We start from the raw sequence: 14,622 nt of genomic DNA on the forward strand, positions 1-14,622 counted from the left end.
CTGATAAATAGACTCCTGGTATGGATCAGGTGATGGCTCTGGCTTAGGATGTGGGGATCGTGTCCCCTCCCAGTATGCATGATTATCCGCGGGCAAAACGAAGCACCAGCCTGAATGAATATAAAAAAATAGGTGCAGGCAAGGTAATAATATGAAAGGGGACCTTGCTAAATACTAGGTTATAAATAAGTCTCTTTTCCTCATCATGGAGAATAAACTTATGTGCTATCATGCTGTCATAATCTAAATGTATAGTTGGTAGCAATTTCTCCTTTTTTTCATAGTGCCTAATGGGTATCTCAAAGTGTTTAGCAAGGCGGGAGGCAAATATACCTCCGAAATAGGACCCTTTGTACGGTTTAAACTCAACCATTTAGCGACCATAGCGCCCAAACTATAAGTTCTATCTCTATGTCAAGCATGGTGCAAAATGGCGAGGTCAGGGGCACTAAGGCCTCCACTCTCTCCACTACCAATTAAACATCTCCCAGCGAATAATGAGTAATAGCGTAAAACAGGGAAATGTATACTAGCCCTCTTACTCCCGACACTCCTTTGTTTTCCCCTACGGTAATTTAGTGAATAAAACTTTCCACATCACTAGGACATGGTTCCTCGACGCTACCTTCATAAGGTAATTTACAAACCTCACAAAAGTCATAAAGCGTCATTTCTTTGTACTCATCATATAAGTGAAAATCTACCATGTGTGGTGATCTCCTAGCATGAAAATGAATTTTTTTGCACGAAAGTATTAGTGAGTAGGAGATACTGATCACACTGGTCGAGGAGGAAGTCGGTGATCCCTGCATTCCCAGCCAAATAATAGAAATCATCGTAAATTCCGGCTGCTTGTAAGAATGCATCACATGGCCAAATCTCTGCGGCTCGAGGAAGATTATACTTGGGATTTTCCTTCTCCTCATTTTATTTTTCCTTCGAACCCTGGCTCGAGGAGCCCCTCAACAAGCTCCTCATCATTTTCTTCCTCTGAAAATTTCTAAAATTTTTAGTGACTCAAAATAAAAGTGAATCAAACTCAATAAGATTTATAGCAACTACTCCTGCAAGTGCCTAGAGGCTATATCATGCATCAAAACTACTTTGCACCATATAAATTTGACATGCAAGCTCAAGAACAAGGTCACCACAGCAGCAAAAATTTGCAATAAATAAAGCACTAGAGCAAAAACTAATTGGACCATTGGAGGAGTCACATACTGAAGAACAATCCTCCAAAGCAGTTTTGTGAATGGTGCTTTGAGCAAGGAGATCGAAAATGGCAGCAAGATGAGCAAGAACACGAGTTTGAGCTGTGGAGTGTTTTTTCTGGAGGAAGGAGTGGATGGGTGCTGAAATAAGCTAAGTGGAGGGAGCCCACAAGGTCAGGGGGCGCGCCTCAAGGGGGTGGGCGCGCCCTCCACCCTTGTTGCCAGCTGGTGAGGCCCCCTAGTGTGTTCTAACTGCCAGAAATTCTAAAATATTCTTAAAAAACATATCAAATTTTCAAGGCATTTGGAGAACTTTTATTTTCGGGACATTTTTTATTGCATGGATAATTCAGAAAACAGACAGAAAATACTATTTTTGCTTTATTTAACCTAAATAACAGAAAGTAAAAAATGGGTACAGAGAGTTGTGCCTTCTAAATTCATCCACCTCATGCTCATCAAAAGGAATCCATTAACAAGGTTGATCAAGTCTTATTAATAAACTTCTTCCGAGTGACATGAAACCGGAGAATTTTCGAATAACACTAGGTTACCTCAACGGGGATATGCATGTCCCCAACAGTAAGAATATCATATTTCTTTTTGACAGTAGGAAGAGGGAATTCAAAACCTCCAATAGTAATAGTTGGATTTTTTCCAATAGAATTGATACTATGAACTTGAGGTTTTTTCTTCGGAAAGTGTACCGTATGCTCATTACCATTAACATGAAAAGTGACATTGTTGCAATCAATAACAGCCCCTTCTGTATTCAAAAAGGGTCTACCAAGGATGATCGACATACTGTCGTCCTCGAGAATATCAAGAATAACAAAGTTCGTTAAGATAGTAACATTTGCAACCACAACAGGCACATCCTCATAAATACCGATGGGTATAACGGTTGATTTATCAGCCATCTGCAAAGAAATTTCAGTAGGTGTCAACTTATCCAATTCAAGTCTATGATACAAAGAGAAAGGCATAACACTAACACCAGCTCCAAGATCACATAGAGCAGTTTTAACATAGTTTCTTTTAATGGAGCATGGTATATATAGTTGGTACTCCTGGATCTCCAAGTTTCTTTGGTATTCCACCCTTAAAAGTATAATTAGCAAGCATGGTGGAAATTTCAGCTTCAGGTATCTTTCTTTTATTTGTAACAATATCTTTCATATACTTAGCATAAGGAGGCATTTTAAGCATATCAGTCAAACGCATATGCAAAAAGATAGGTCTAATCATTTGAGAAAAGTGCTCAAAATCCTCATCATCCTTCTTCTTGGATGGCTTAGGAGGAAAGGGCATGGGTTTCTGAACCCATGGTTCTCTTTCTTTACCATGTTTCCTAGCAACGAAGTCTCTTTTATCATAATGTTGATTCTTTGATTGTGGGTTATCAAGATCAATAGCAGGTTCAATCTCTACATCATTATCATTACTAGGTTGAGCATCAACATGAACATCATCATTAACATTAACACTAGGTTCATGTTCATTACTAGATTGTGTTTCAGCATAGAAATAGAAATATCATTGGAATTCTCAGGTGTGTCTATAACAGGCTCACTAGCATGCAAAGTCCTATCAGTTTTCTTTTTATCTTTAGTACGAGGACTAGGTGCATCAGTATTAGTTCTCTGAGAATCCTGCTCAACTCTCTTAGGATGGCCCTCAGGATACAAAGGTTCTTGGGTCATCTTACCACCTCTAGTCATAACCCTAACAGCATTATCATTATTCTTAGGGACAATTGCATTTTTACCCCTAGTTGGTTCCTACCCACGGGTTTTGCCCTTACTTTTCGAGCTTGCTCAGTTTTGCCCTTACTTTTTCCGTCGAGATCCCTCGAATGCCCTTTGACCGTTTGACCAAAACTTTGAAAATTCATAACTAATTCATATGAACTCAGAAAAATGCAAATAAGATATCAAAATGTTCAGATAAACATTACCTTTATGGGCATGTCATTTGCATTCGGGACAAAAGCACCATTTAAACTACCTGAGGTAATTAATGTTGTTAACATTATTAAAAATAAATAGGTATAAACAAAAAAATCGTGAATAAAAATTATATGCAAATGTAGGTGATGTTTTTTGAACATCCTGATACCTTATTTGCATTTTCCTGAGTTCATATCAACTTGTTATGAAGTTTCCCAATAATGGTCAAAGTCGTTAGAACATTCATAACAAGTTGATACATACTCAGAAAAATGCAAATAAGTTATCAGGATGTTCAGCAAACATCACCTACATTTGCATGTAATTTTTATTCATGAAAAAAATATTGTTTATACCAACTTATTTTTAATAATGTTAATAACATTAATTACCTCGGGTAGTTTAAACGATACTTTTGTCCTTAATGCAAATGATATGCCCATAAAGGTAATATTTATCTAAACATTTTGATATCTTATTTGCATTTTTCTGAGTTCATATGAATTAGTTATGAATTTTCCAAGTTTTGGTCAAACGGTCAAAGGGCATTTGAGGGATCTCGACGAAAAAAGTAAGGGCAAAACTGAGCAAGCTCGAAAAGTAAGGGCAAAACCCGTGGGTAGGAACCAACTAGGGGTAAAAATGTAATTGTCCCTTATTCTTACTATTCAACTCATTGAGCAAATCATCCTGAGCTTTAAGTACTTGTTCTACTTAAGTTGTAACCATGGAAGCATGTTTACTAATAAGATTAAGATCATTAATAGTTCTACTCATATAATCACCCAAGTGGTCAAGCATGTAAGCATTACATTTCAATTGTCTACTAACATAAGCATTGAAATTTTCTTGTTTAACAATAAAATTGTCAAACTCATCCAAGCATTGACTAGCAGACTTATTATAAGGGATATCACCTTCATAAAATCTACGGAGAGAGTTTACCTCTACTACCTGTGTCGGGTTATCAAGCCCATGTATTTCTTCAATAGGCAGTAAATTTTTAACATCTTCAGCTTTAGTACCTTTTTCTTTCATGGATTTCTTTGCCTCTTGCATATCTTCAGGATTGAGAATTAGAATACCCCTCTTCTTCAGAGTTGGTTTAGGAGTTGGTTCAGGAAGTGTCCAATCATTATCATTACTCAATATAGTATTCAATAGCAACTCAGCTTGCTCAACAGTTCTTTCCCTGAAAACACAACCAGCACAACTATCTAGGTGGTCTCTGGAAGCATCGGTTAGTCCATTATAAAAGATCTCAAGTATTTCATTTTTCTTGAGAGGATGATCACGCAAAGCATTAAGTAATCGGAGAAGCCTCCCCCAAGATTGTGGGAGACTCTCTTCTTCAATTTGCACAAAATTAAATATTTCCTTTAAAGCAGCTTGTTTCTTATGAGCAGGGAAATATTTTTGAGAGAAGTAATAAATCATATCCTAGGGGCTACGCACACAACTAGGAGCAAGGGAATAAAACCATATCTTAGCATCACCCTTTAATGAGAAAGGAAATAATTTAAGAATATAGTAATAGCGATTTTTTCCCGCGAATAGGGTGGCTATATCATTCAATTTAGTAAGATGTGCCACAACAGTTTCAGATTCATAACCATAGAAAGGATTACATTCAACTAAAGTAATTAACTCAGGATCAACAGAGAATTCATAATCCTTATCAGTAACAGAGAATTCATAATTCTAGCATTCAAGGATTTTTCTTTCAGCTTAGCTAATAATTTCTTGAGATCCTCTCTATCATTGCAAGCAAAGAAGTCTCTAGAAGTTTCTTCATCCATAACATAATCCTCAGGTACAACAGGCAATTCATATCTAGGGGGAGAATCATAATCATCATTTTCAATAATATCATTAGTTTCAGTAATTCCATTATCTCTAACCCTAGCAAGTTGTTCATCAAGAAATTCACCTAGTGGCATGGTATCATCAAGCAGAGAAGTAGTATCATCATAAGAATCATGCATAGCAGAAGTGGCATCATCAATAACATGCGACATATCAAAATCAATAGCAGGTGTAGGTGTCGCAAGTTTACTCAAAACAGAAGGAGAATCAAGTGCAGAGCTAGATGGCAGTTCCTTACCTCCCCTCGTAGTACAGTGATAGATCTTGGTTTTGTTGTCTTTCAGATTCCTCATAGTGATCTACAGATAGTCAGATATAAATCCCAAGTGACTCAGAGAATAGAGCTATGCTCCCCAGCAACAGCGCCATAAAAAGGTCTTGATAACCCACAAGTATAGGGGATCGCAATAGTTTTCGAGGTTAGAGTATTCAACCCAAATGTATTGATTCGACACAAGGGGATCCAAAGAATATCATCAAGTATTAGCAGCTGAGTTGTCAATTCAACCACACCTGAAAGACTTAATATCCACAACAAAGTATTTAGTAGCAAAGTAGTATGGAAGTAACGGTAACAGTAGCAGTTTTGTAGCAATCGTAACAGTGGCAACGGAAAAGTAAAGAAACAAAGATCAATATGTGAAAAGCTCGTAGGCGATGTATCAATGATGGATAATTATGTCGGATGTCATTCGTCATGCAACGGTTATAACATAGGGTGACACAGAACTAGCTCCAATTCATCAATATAATGTAGGCATGTATTCCGAATATAATCATACATGCTTATGGAAAAGAACTTGCAATGACATCTTTTGTCCTACCCTCCCATGGCAGCGGGGTCCTATTGGAAACTAAGGGATATTAATGCCTCCTTTTAATAGAGTACCAGACCAAAGCATTAGCACTTAGTGAGTACATGAACTCCTCAAACTATGGTCATCACCGGGAGTGGTCCCGACTATTGTCACTCCTGGGTTACCGGATCATAACACGTAGTAGGTGACTATAACTTGCAAGATAGGATCAAGAACACAAATATATTCATGAAAACATAATAGGTTCAGATCTGAAATCATGGCAATCGGCCCCTAGTGACAAGCATTAAGCATAGCAAAGTCATAGCAACATCAATCTTAGAACATACTGGATACTAGGGATCAAACCCTAACAAAACTAACTTGATTACATGGTAAATCTCATCCAACCCATCGCGGTCCAGCAAGCCTACGGTGGAATTACTCACGCACGACGATGAGCATAATGAAATTGGTGATGGAGGATGATTGATGATGACGATGGCGACGGATTCCCCTCTTCGAAGCCCCGAACAGACTCCAGATCTGCCCTCCCGAGGAAGAACAGGGCTTGGCGGCGACTCCGTATCGTAAAACATGATGAATCCTTCTCTCTGATTTTTTTCTCCCCGAACATGAATATATGGAGTTGGAGTTGTGGTCGGTGAAGGTCCAGGGGGCCCACAAGGTCGGGTTGCGCGACCCCCACCCTTGTGGCCAGGGTGTGGGCCCCTTCACTTGATTCTTTCACCAATATTTTTTATTAATTCCAAAACTAATCTCCGTGAATTTTCAGGACATTTCGAGAACTTTTTATTCTGCACAAAAATAACACCATGGCAATTCTGCTAAAAACAACGTCAGTCCGGGTTAGTTCCATTCAAATCAGGCAAGTTATAGTCCAAAACAAGGGCAAAAGAGTTTGGAAAAGTAGATACGACGGAGACGTATCATGTATCGACATCCCTAATAAGTGACCGGAAAGTGACCCAACCCGCACCCAAACAGGTCAGCATATAGATGGGCCTCATCTTGAGCCTCACCAAAACAAAACAATTCACTTTTATGGAAATTAATATTAATCCCTAAGAGTTGCTCGAATATTGATAAAATTAATTTCAGATTTCTTGCTTTCTTGAGGTCATAATTGAAAGTGCGTTAAGTCGACTAGAGGAGGGGTGAATAGGCAATTTTTATGAATACTTTACTAAGGAATTTCAGGGTGAGGAAATTCCTAAGAGAAGAACTACTTGCAGCAGAATAAGTACTCAGAAGTAAACATAACAGAACATGAGCATGGTCTTCATGATGAAATGAAAACAAGCACAGAGTACAGAAAGCATAAACACAGGATAAACAGAATGAAGACAAACATACTAAAGAAATTGAGCCGAGGAAATAGAGAAAGTCTTCAGTCAAAGTCTTCAAATAGATATGAACAAGCACACAACATAGAAATGAGGAAATGAAAGGGTTGAGGAAATGGAACCAGTTAGCTCGCTGAAGACAATGATTTGGTAGACCATTTCCAACTACTATGACAGTTGTATGTCTGGTTAGGGCGGCTAGGTATTTAAACCTGAGGACACACAGTCTCGGACACCCAGTCCTGAACACGCAGCTCAGGACATTTAGTCCTCACCGTATTCCCCTTGAGCTAAGGTCACACAGACCTCGCCCAATCACTCGTGGTAAGTCTTCAGGTGACTTCCAAACCTTCACAGATTCGGTCACTCGGCGATCCACAATTTCCTCCTGTATACTCTAGACCATGATGCCTAACCGTCTAGAAGATGCACAGTCTTCAAAGGTAACAAGCATCGGATCCACGCAGGATCAATCTCTTCAGTGATGCTCAATCACTTTGGGTTTGAAGGTGTTTGGGTTTGGGTTTTCCTCACTGATGATTTTCGCTCAAAGTCCTCGGAGGATGGGATGCTCTCAAATAACAAGTGTCAGTTTCTCTCGGAGCAGCCAAACAGCTGGTGATTGCAGGGGGCGACTATTTATAGCCTAGAGAGCAGCCCGACATGATAAGATATAAATGCCCTTCAATGATATGACCATTAGGTGGAAGGATATTTGGGACAGCTGGCGCGTAGCACAGCAACGGTCGGAAATTTGACTATCAAATTCCTCAGGGCTATCATGTTCCTCACTTGTAGGCAATCCGCACTAGCGAATTGCTAACTCCTCAATCAGAACAAATTCCTCAGAGACCAGAAGAACTTCGTCTCTGTCACTGAAGAAGTTGACTGAACTGCATGAGATTTCCAATGGCTTCACTCAAAGGGATTGGTAGGTATAGGATTTTGAGTTGAGCATCACTTGGAAATTTTTCCTTAGTATTTCCTCGACCCCCTTTAACAGTATGGTGTTTCCTATGACTCAAGAAAGAGAAAAAGAAACTACGAAAACAAAAGTCTTCACGCTTCATTTTCCTCGAATGAATACCAAGTCTTCAAGATCACACCAATTTATTCACTTTCAAAGTCTTCAGAAAGTCTTCATTAATCCAAAGTCTTCAGTCGAAGAACTTCATTTTTAGGGGTCGACTTTCTTTATAAATATCAAACTCCTCATAGACTTATAGACCTGTGTATACTCACAAATGCATCGGTCCCTTAACCTATAAGTCTTCAATACACCAAAATCACAAGGGGCACTAGATGCACTTACAATAATCCGTGAAGAGAATCGTATCCTCTGCATATTGAAGGATACACAGGCCACCATCAAATAGATGGTTCACTATCCCAACAATTTGTCCATCAACCTTGGCACGCTCAATCATGACCGCTAACATATGCGCCACTATACTGAATAGCATGGCCAATATTGGGTCACCTTGTCGCAATCCTTTCTTTGTTTGAAAATAGTTGCCAATGTCATCATGAAATTTAATAGCAACACTACCTCCAGTCATGAAAAAATCCTTTCAATCTGAGAGGCATCCTTCTGTTCACAAGGTAGGAAAATCATTGGAATAGGAAAACCATAGGAAATGAGATGACATGTATCTCAAATCCTATGAATAGGAATATGATAGGAGATGTCATACAATTCACATCATAGGTTTTTTTATTAAGTCTAGTTAATGTTTATTTTCTTATGAAATACCGAGGATAGGAAAATTTCCCCCATAGAAATAGGATTATATTCCTACAAATCAAAGGGCTCTAAAAATTCCTATAGAAATCTTATCCTATGGAATAACTACAAAATTCATTCAACCCTCTCCGAACCTATAGAAATCTTATCCTATGAAATCTTATCCTATGGAACAAATCTGAAAGTGCAACTATCCCTGGGTGGTTTTGCTAATTACTAACAACATATAGCTCATTGAACTAATGCTCTTTCAAGATGATTATTTCAGAAAGTTCAATGATTGGCATGGCATGGACTAGGAATGTGGACCCCTCAAATGCTAAGGACACATATTGGCAAAAAGCTCAAGACTCTACATTTCCATTTTAGTGATCCAAGATCACATTGAGTCCATAAGAAAAGCCAATACTATTAAAAGGGGATGAGGTGTTGCTTAATGGCTTGCTTGCTCAAAATGCTTAGTGATATGCTCCAAAAGCCCTCAACCACTTACTCATATCCACATATGTCCCAAACCAAAAGTCAAACTCGTCCCCACCGATTTGATCTATCCGGCGCCATCGAGTTCATTTGACATAGCCATAACCAGAAACCCTAATCAGTTCGATCTCACTGATAGGGGTCTCAGTCTTACCAAGATGGGATTGCAAACTCTCGGTTTCCCTTCGTAACTTTTTGGTCTAACCGAGATGAGCGATCAGTCCCACCGAGTTCGCAATGCAAACTGTCTGTTTCCTTTTCGTAACATTTTGGTCTCACTGAAATGAGCGGTCGGTCCCATCGAGTTTGCCTAACTACCTCTTGGTTTGCCTATTACAGAAATTGGTTCCACCGAGTTCATGTGATCGGTCTCACCGAGATTGCATTATGCCCTAACCCTAATGAAATCGGTCCCACCGAAAAGCCTAACGTTCACATTTTGAACTGAATCGGTCTGACCAAGTTTGTGTATTTGGTCTCACCGAGTTTTATAAATTGTGTGTAACGGTTAGATTTTGTGTGGAGGCTATGTATACCCCTTCACCCATCCTCCATTCATGGGGAGAGCCATCATAACGTGCCTACACTTCCAACATACATTTTCTGAGAGAGAACCACCTACTCATGTGTTGAGACCAAGATATTCCATTCCAACCACAAGAATCTTGATCTCTAGCCTTCCCCAAGTTGCTTTCCACTCAAATCAACTTTCCACCAAATCCAAATTTGTGAGAGAGAGTTGAGTGTTGGGGAGACTATCATTTGAAGCACAAGAGCAAGGAGTTCATCATCAACACACCATCTGTTACCTTTTGGAGAGTGGTGTCTCCTAGATTGGTTAGGTGTCACTTGGGAGCCTCCGTCAAGACTGTGGAGTTGAACCAAGGAGTTTGTAAGGGCAAGGAGATTTCCTACTTCGTGAAGATCTACCCAAGTGAGGCATGTCCTTCGTGGGCGATGGCCATGGTGGGATAGGCAAGGTTGCTTCTTCGTGGACCCTTCATAGGTAGAGCCCTTCGTGGACTCGCAACTGTTACCCTTCGTGGGTTGAAGTATCCATCAACATGGATGTACGAGAGCACCACCTATCGGAACCTGATACGTCTCCAACGTATCTATAATTTTTGATTGCTCCATGCTATATTATCTACTGTTTTGGACATTATTGAGCTTTATTATCCACTTTTATATTATTTTTGGGACTAACCTATTAACCGGAGGCCCAACCCAGAATTGCTGTTTTTTTGCCTATTTTAGGGTTTCGAAGAAAAGGAATATCAAACGGAGTCCAAACGGAATGAAACCTTTGGGAACGTGATTTTCTCACCGAACATGATCCAGGAGACTTGGACCCTACGTCAAGAAACAAAGGAGGAGGCCACGAGGTAGGGGGGCGCGCCTACCCCCCTAGGCGCGCCCTCCACCCTCGTGGGCCCCCTGTTGCTCCACCGACATACTCCTTCCTCCTATATATACCTACGTACCCCCAAACGATCAGATACGGAGCCAAAACCCTAATTCCACCGCCGTAACTTCCTGTATCCATGAGATCCCATCTTGGGGCCTGTTCCGGAGCTCCATCAGAGGGGGCATCCATCACAGAGGGTTTCTACATCAACACCATAGCCTCTCTGATGAAGTATGAGTAGTTTACCTCAGACCTTCAGGTCCATAGTTATTAGCTAGATGGCTTCTTCTCTCTTTTTGGATCTCAATACAATGTTCTCCCCCTCTCTTGTGGAGATCTATTCAATGTAATTTTCTTTTTGCGGTGTGTTTGTTGAGGCCGATGAATTGTGGGTTTATGATCAAGATTATCTATGAACAATATTTGAATCTCATGTGAATTCTTTTACGTATGATTAGTTATCTTTGCAAGTCTCTTTGAATTATCAGTTTGGTTTGGCCTACTAGATTGATCTTTCTTCCAATGGGATTAGTGCTTAGCTTTGGGTTCAATCTTGCGGTGTCCTTTCCCAGTGACAGTAGGGGCAGCAAGGCACGTATTGTATTGTTTCCATCGAGGATAACAAGATGGTTTTTTTTATCATATTGCATGAATTTATCCCTCTACATCATGTCATCTTGCTTAAGGCGTTACTCTGTTTTCATGAACTTAATACTCTAGATGCTTGCTGGATAGCGGTCGATGAGTGGAGTAATAGTAGTAGATGTAGACAGGAGTCAGTCTACTTGTCTCGGACGTGATGCCTATATACATCATCATACCTAGATATTCTCATAACTATGCTCAATTCTGTCAATTGCTCAACAGTAATTCGTTCACCCACCATAAAATACTTATGCTCTTGAGAGAAGCCACTAGTGAAACCTAGGCCCCCACGTCTATCTTCATCATATTAATCTTCCAATACTTAGTTATTTCCTTTGCTTTTTACTTTGCCTTTATTTTACTTTGCATCTTTACCACAAAAATACCAAAAATATTATCTTATCATATCTATCAGATCTCACTCTCGTAAGTGACCGTGAAGGGATTCACAACCCCTTATCGCATTGGTTGCGAGGAGTTATTTGTTTTGTGCAGGTACTAGGGACGCGCACGCAACCTCCTACTGGATTGATACCTTGGTTCTCAAAAACTGAGGGAAATAATTACGCTACTTTGCTGCATCATCCTTTCCTCTTCAAGGAAATCCAACGCAGTGCTCAAGAGGTAGCAAGAAGAATTTCTGGCGCCGTTGCCGGGGAGGTTTGCGCAAGTCAAGATTTGACTCCCGACAACGAGCCATTTCTGGCGCTGTTGCCGGGGAGTCTACGCAAAAGTCAACATACCAAGTACCCATCACAACCCTTATCTCCCGCATTACATTATTTTTTGCCATTTGCCTCTCGTTTTCCTCTCCCCCACTTCACCCTTGCCATTTTATTCGCCCTCTCTCTCTATCCCCCCTTTCTTTTCCGTTTGCCTCTTTTCCGTTTGCTTGTCGTTATGGAGAGTCCTCTATCTTCTCTGTTGTCTCCCGAGAATGAAGTTCTAAATTTTAAACAAAGGGAGGGAGAAAATCTAAAAGACGGTTGGTATAGAATTTGCAATGCTCAAAATTGATCTACGAGGACGCAATCTACTTCCGTTCTTCTTCGCAATTTTTATGTAGGCGTTGCTCCTTGGTACTGATATGTCCTTGATACCACTACCGGAGGGAATTTCTTGGGTAGCCGCACTTTTGATTCTTATAATGCTATGATAGATTTATTTGGCTCACCACCTCTTTTGGTTAATGGAACTGTATTAACTTTGGAGCATGTAATGCAAAGGCTCAAAATTATTGAAAATAAGGTTGCTACTGTAGAGTCAATTGAAAATTTGGATAAAAAGATCCACAACTGAATCTCTCAATATGGATCTAAAGTAGGAGTCACTTTGAAAAATATTAAAGAGAAGGAACCCATAGTTAATGAGAAAATAAATCATGATTCTGAAGGAAATATGCCCTAGAGGCAATAATAAAGTTATTATTTATTTCCTTATATCATGATAAATGTTTATTATTCATGCTAGAATTGTATTAACCGGAAACATAATACTTGTGTGAATACATAGACAAACAGAGTGTCACTAGTATGCCTCTACTTGACTAGCTTGTTGATAAAGATGGTTAATTTTCCTAACCATAGACATGAGTTGTCATTTGATTAACGGGATCACATCATTAGGAGAATGATGTGATTGACTTGACCCATTCCGTTAGCTTAGCACTTGATCGTTTAGTTTGTTGCTATTGCTTTCTTCATAACTTATACATGTTCCTATGACTATGAGATTATGCAACTCCTGTTTACCGGAGGAACACTTTGTGTGCCACCAAACAACACAACGTAACTGGGTGATTATAAAGGTGCTCTACAGGTGTCTCCGAAGGTATTTGTTGGGTTGGCGTATTTCGAGATTAGGATTTGTCACTCTGATTGTCGGAGAGGTGTCTCTGGGCCCACTCGGTAATGCACGTCACTATAGCCTTGCAAGCATTGCAACTAATGAGTTAGTTGCAGGATGATGTATTACGGAACGAGTAAAGAGACTTGCCGGTAACGAGATTGAACTAGGTATTGAGATACCGACGATCGAATCTCGGGCAAGTAACATACCGATGACAAAGGGAACACCGTATGTTGTTATGCGGTCTGACCGATAAAGATCTTCGTAGAATATGTAGGAGCCAATATGGGCATCCAGGTCCCGCTATTGGTTATTGACCAGAGAGGTGTCTCGGTCATGTCTACATAGTTTTCGAACCCGTAGGGTCCGCACGCTTAATGTTCGTTGACGATATAGTACTATATGAGTTATGTATGTTGGTGACCGAATGTTGTTCGGAGTCCGAGATGGGATCACGGACATGATGAGGAACTGCGGAATGGTCCGGAGATAAAGTTTGTATGGGATAATAGTGTTTGGTCACCAGAAGGGGTTCCGGATGTTTCCCGAAATGTTTGGGTACGAGAACACTTTATTTGGGCCAAAGGGGAAAGCCCACAAGGTTTCTGGAAAGCGCAAAAGGAAGTTTTGCGGAGTCCAGGGTCCAGACGCCAGGAACCCTAGCGTTTGGCCCTGGAGTCCAAGAAGGACTCTTGCCTTTCGGGTGAAACCGACTTTGTGGAGGCTTTTACTCCAAGTTTCGACCCCAAGGCTCAACATATAAATAGAGGGGTAGGTCTAGCACCCAAGACAAATTAAGAAACACCAAGCCGTGTGCCGGCAGCCCCGTCCCCTCTAGTTTGTCCTCCGTCATAGTTTTCGTTGTGCTTAGGCGAAGCCCTATGGAGATTGTTCCTCACCAACACCGTCACCACATCGTCGTGCTGCCGGAGCTCATCTACTACTTCGCCCCTCTTGCTGGATCGAGAAGGCGAGGACTCCACCGAGCCGAACGTGTGCAGAACTCAGAGGTGCCGTGCTTTCGGTACTTGGATCAGTCGGATCGTGAAGACGTACGACTACATCAACCGTGTTGATATAACGCTTCCACGAACTGTCTACAAGGGTATGTAGACAACACTCTCCCCTCTCGTTGCTATGCATCACCATGATCCTGCGTGTGCGTAGGAATTTTTTTGAAATTAGTACGTTCCTCAACAGTGGCATTTGAGCTAGGTTTTATGCGTAGATGTCATATGCGTGAGTAGAACACAAGTGAGTTGTGGGCGATATAAGTCATACTGCTTACCAGCATGTCATACTTTGGT

The sequence above is a fragment of the Triticum dicoccoides genome, chromosome 7A, assembly GCF_002162155.2.
Source record: "Triticum dicoccoides isolate Atlit2015 ecotype Zavitan chromosome 7A, WEW_v2.0, whole genome shotgun sequence".
Taxonomy (NCBI): Eukaryota; Viridiplantae; Streptophyta; class Magnoliopsida; order Poales; family Poaceae; genus Triticum; species Triticum dicoccoides.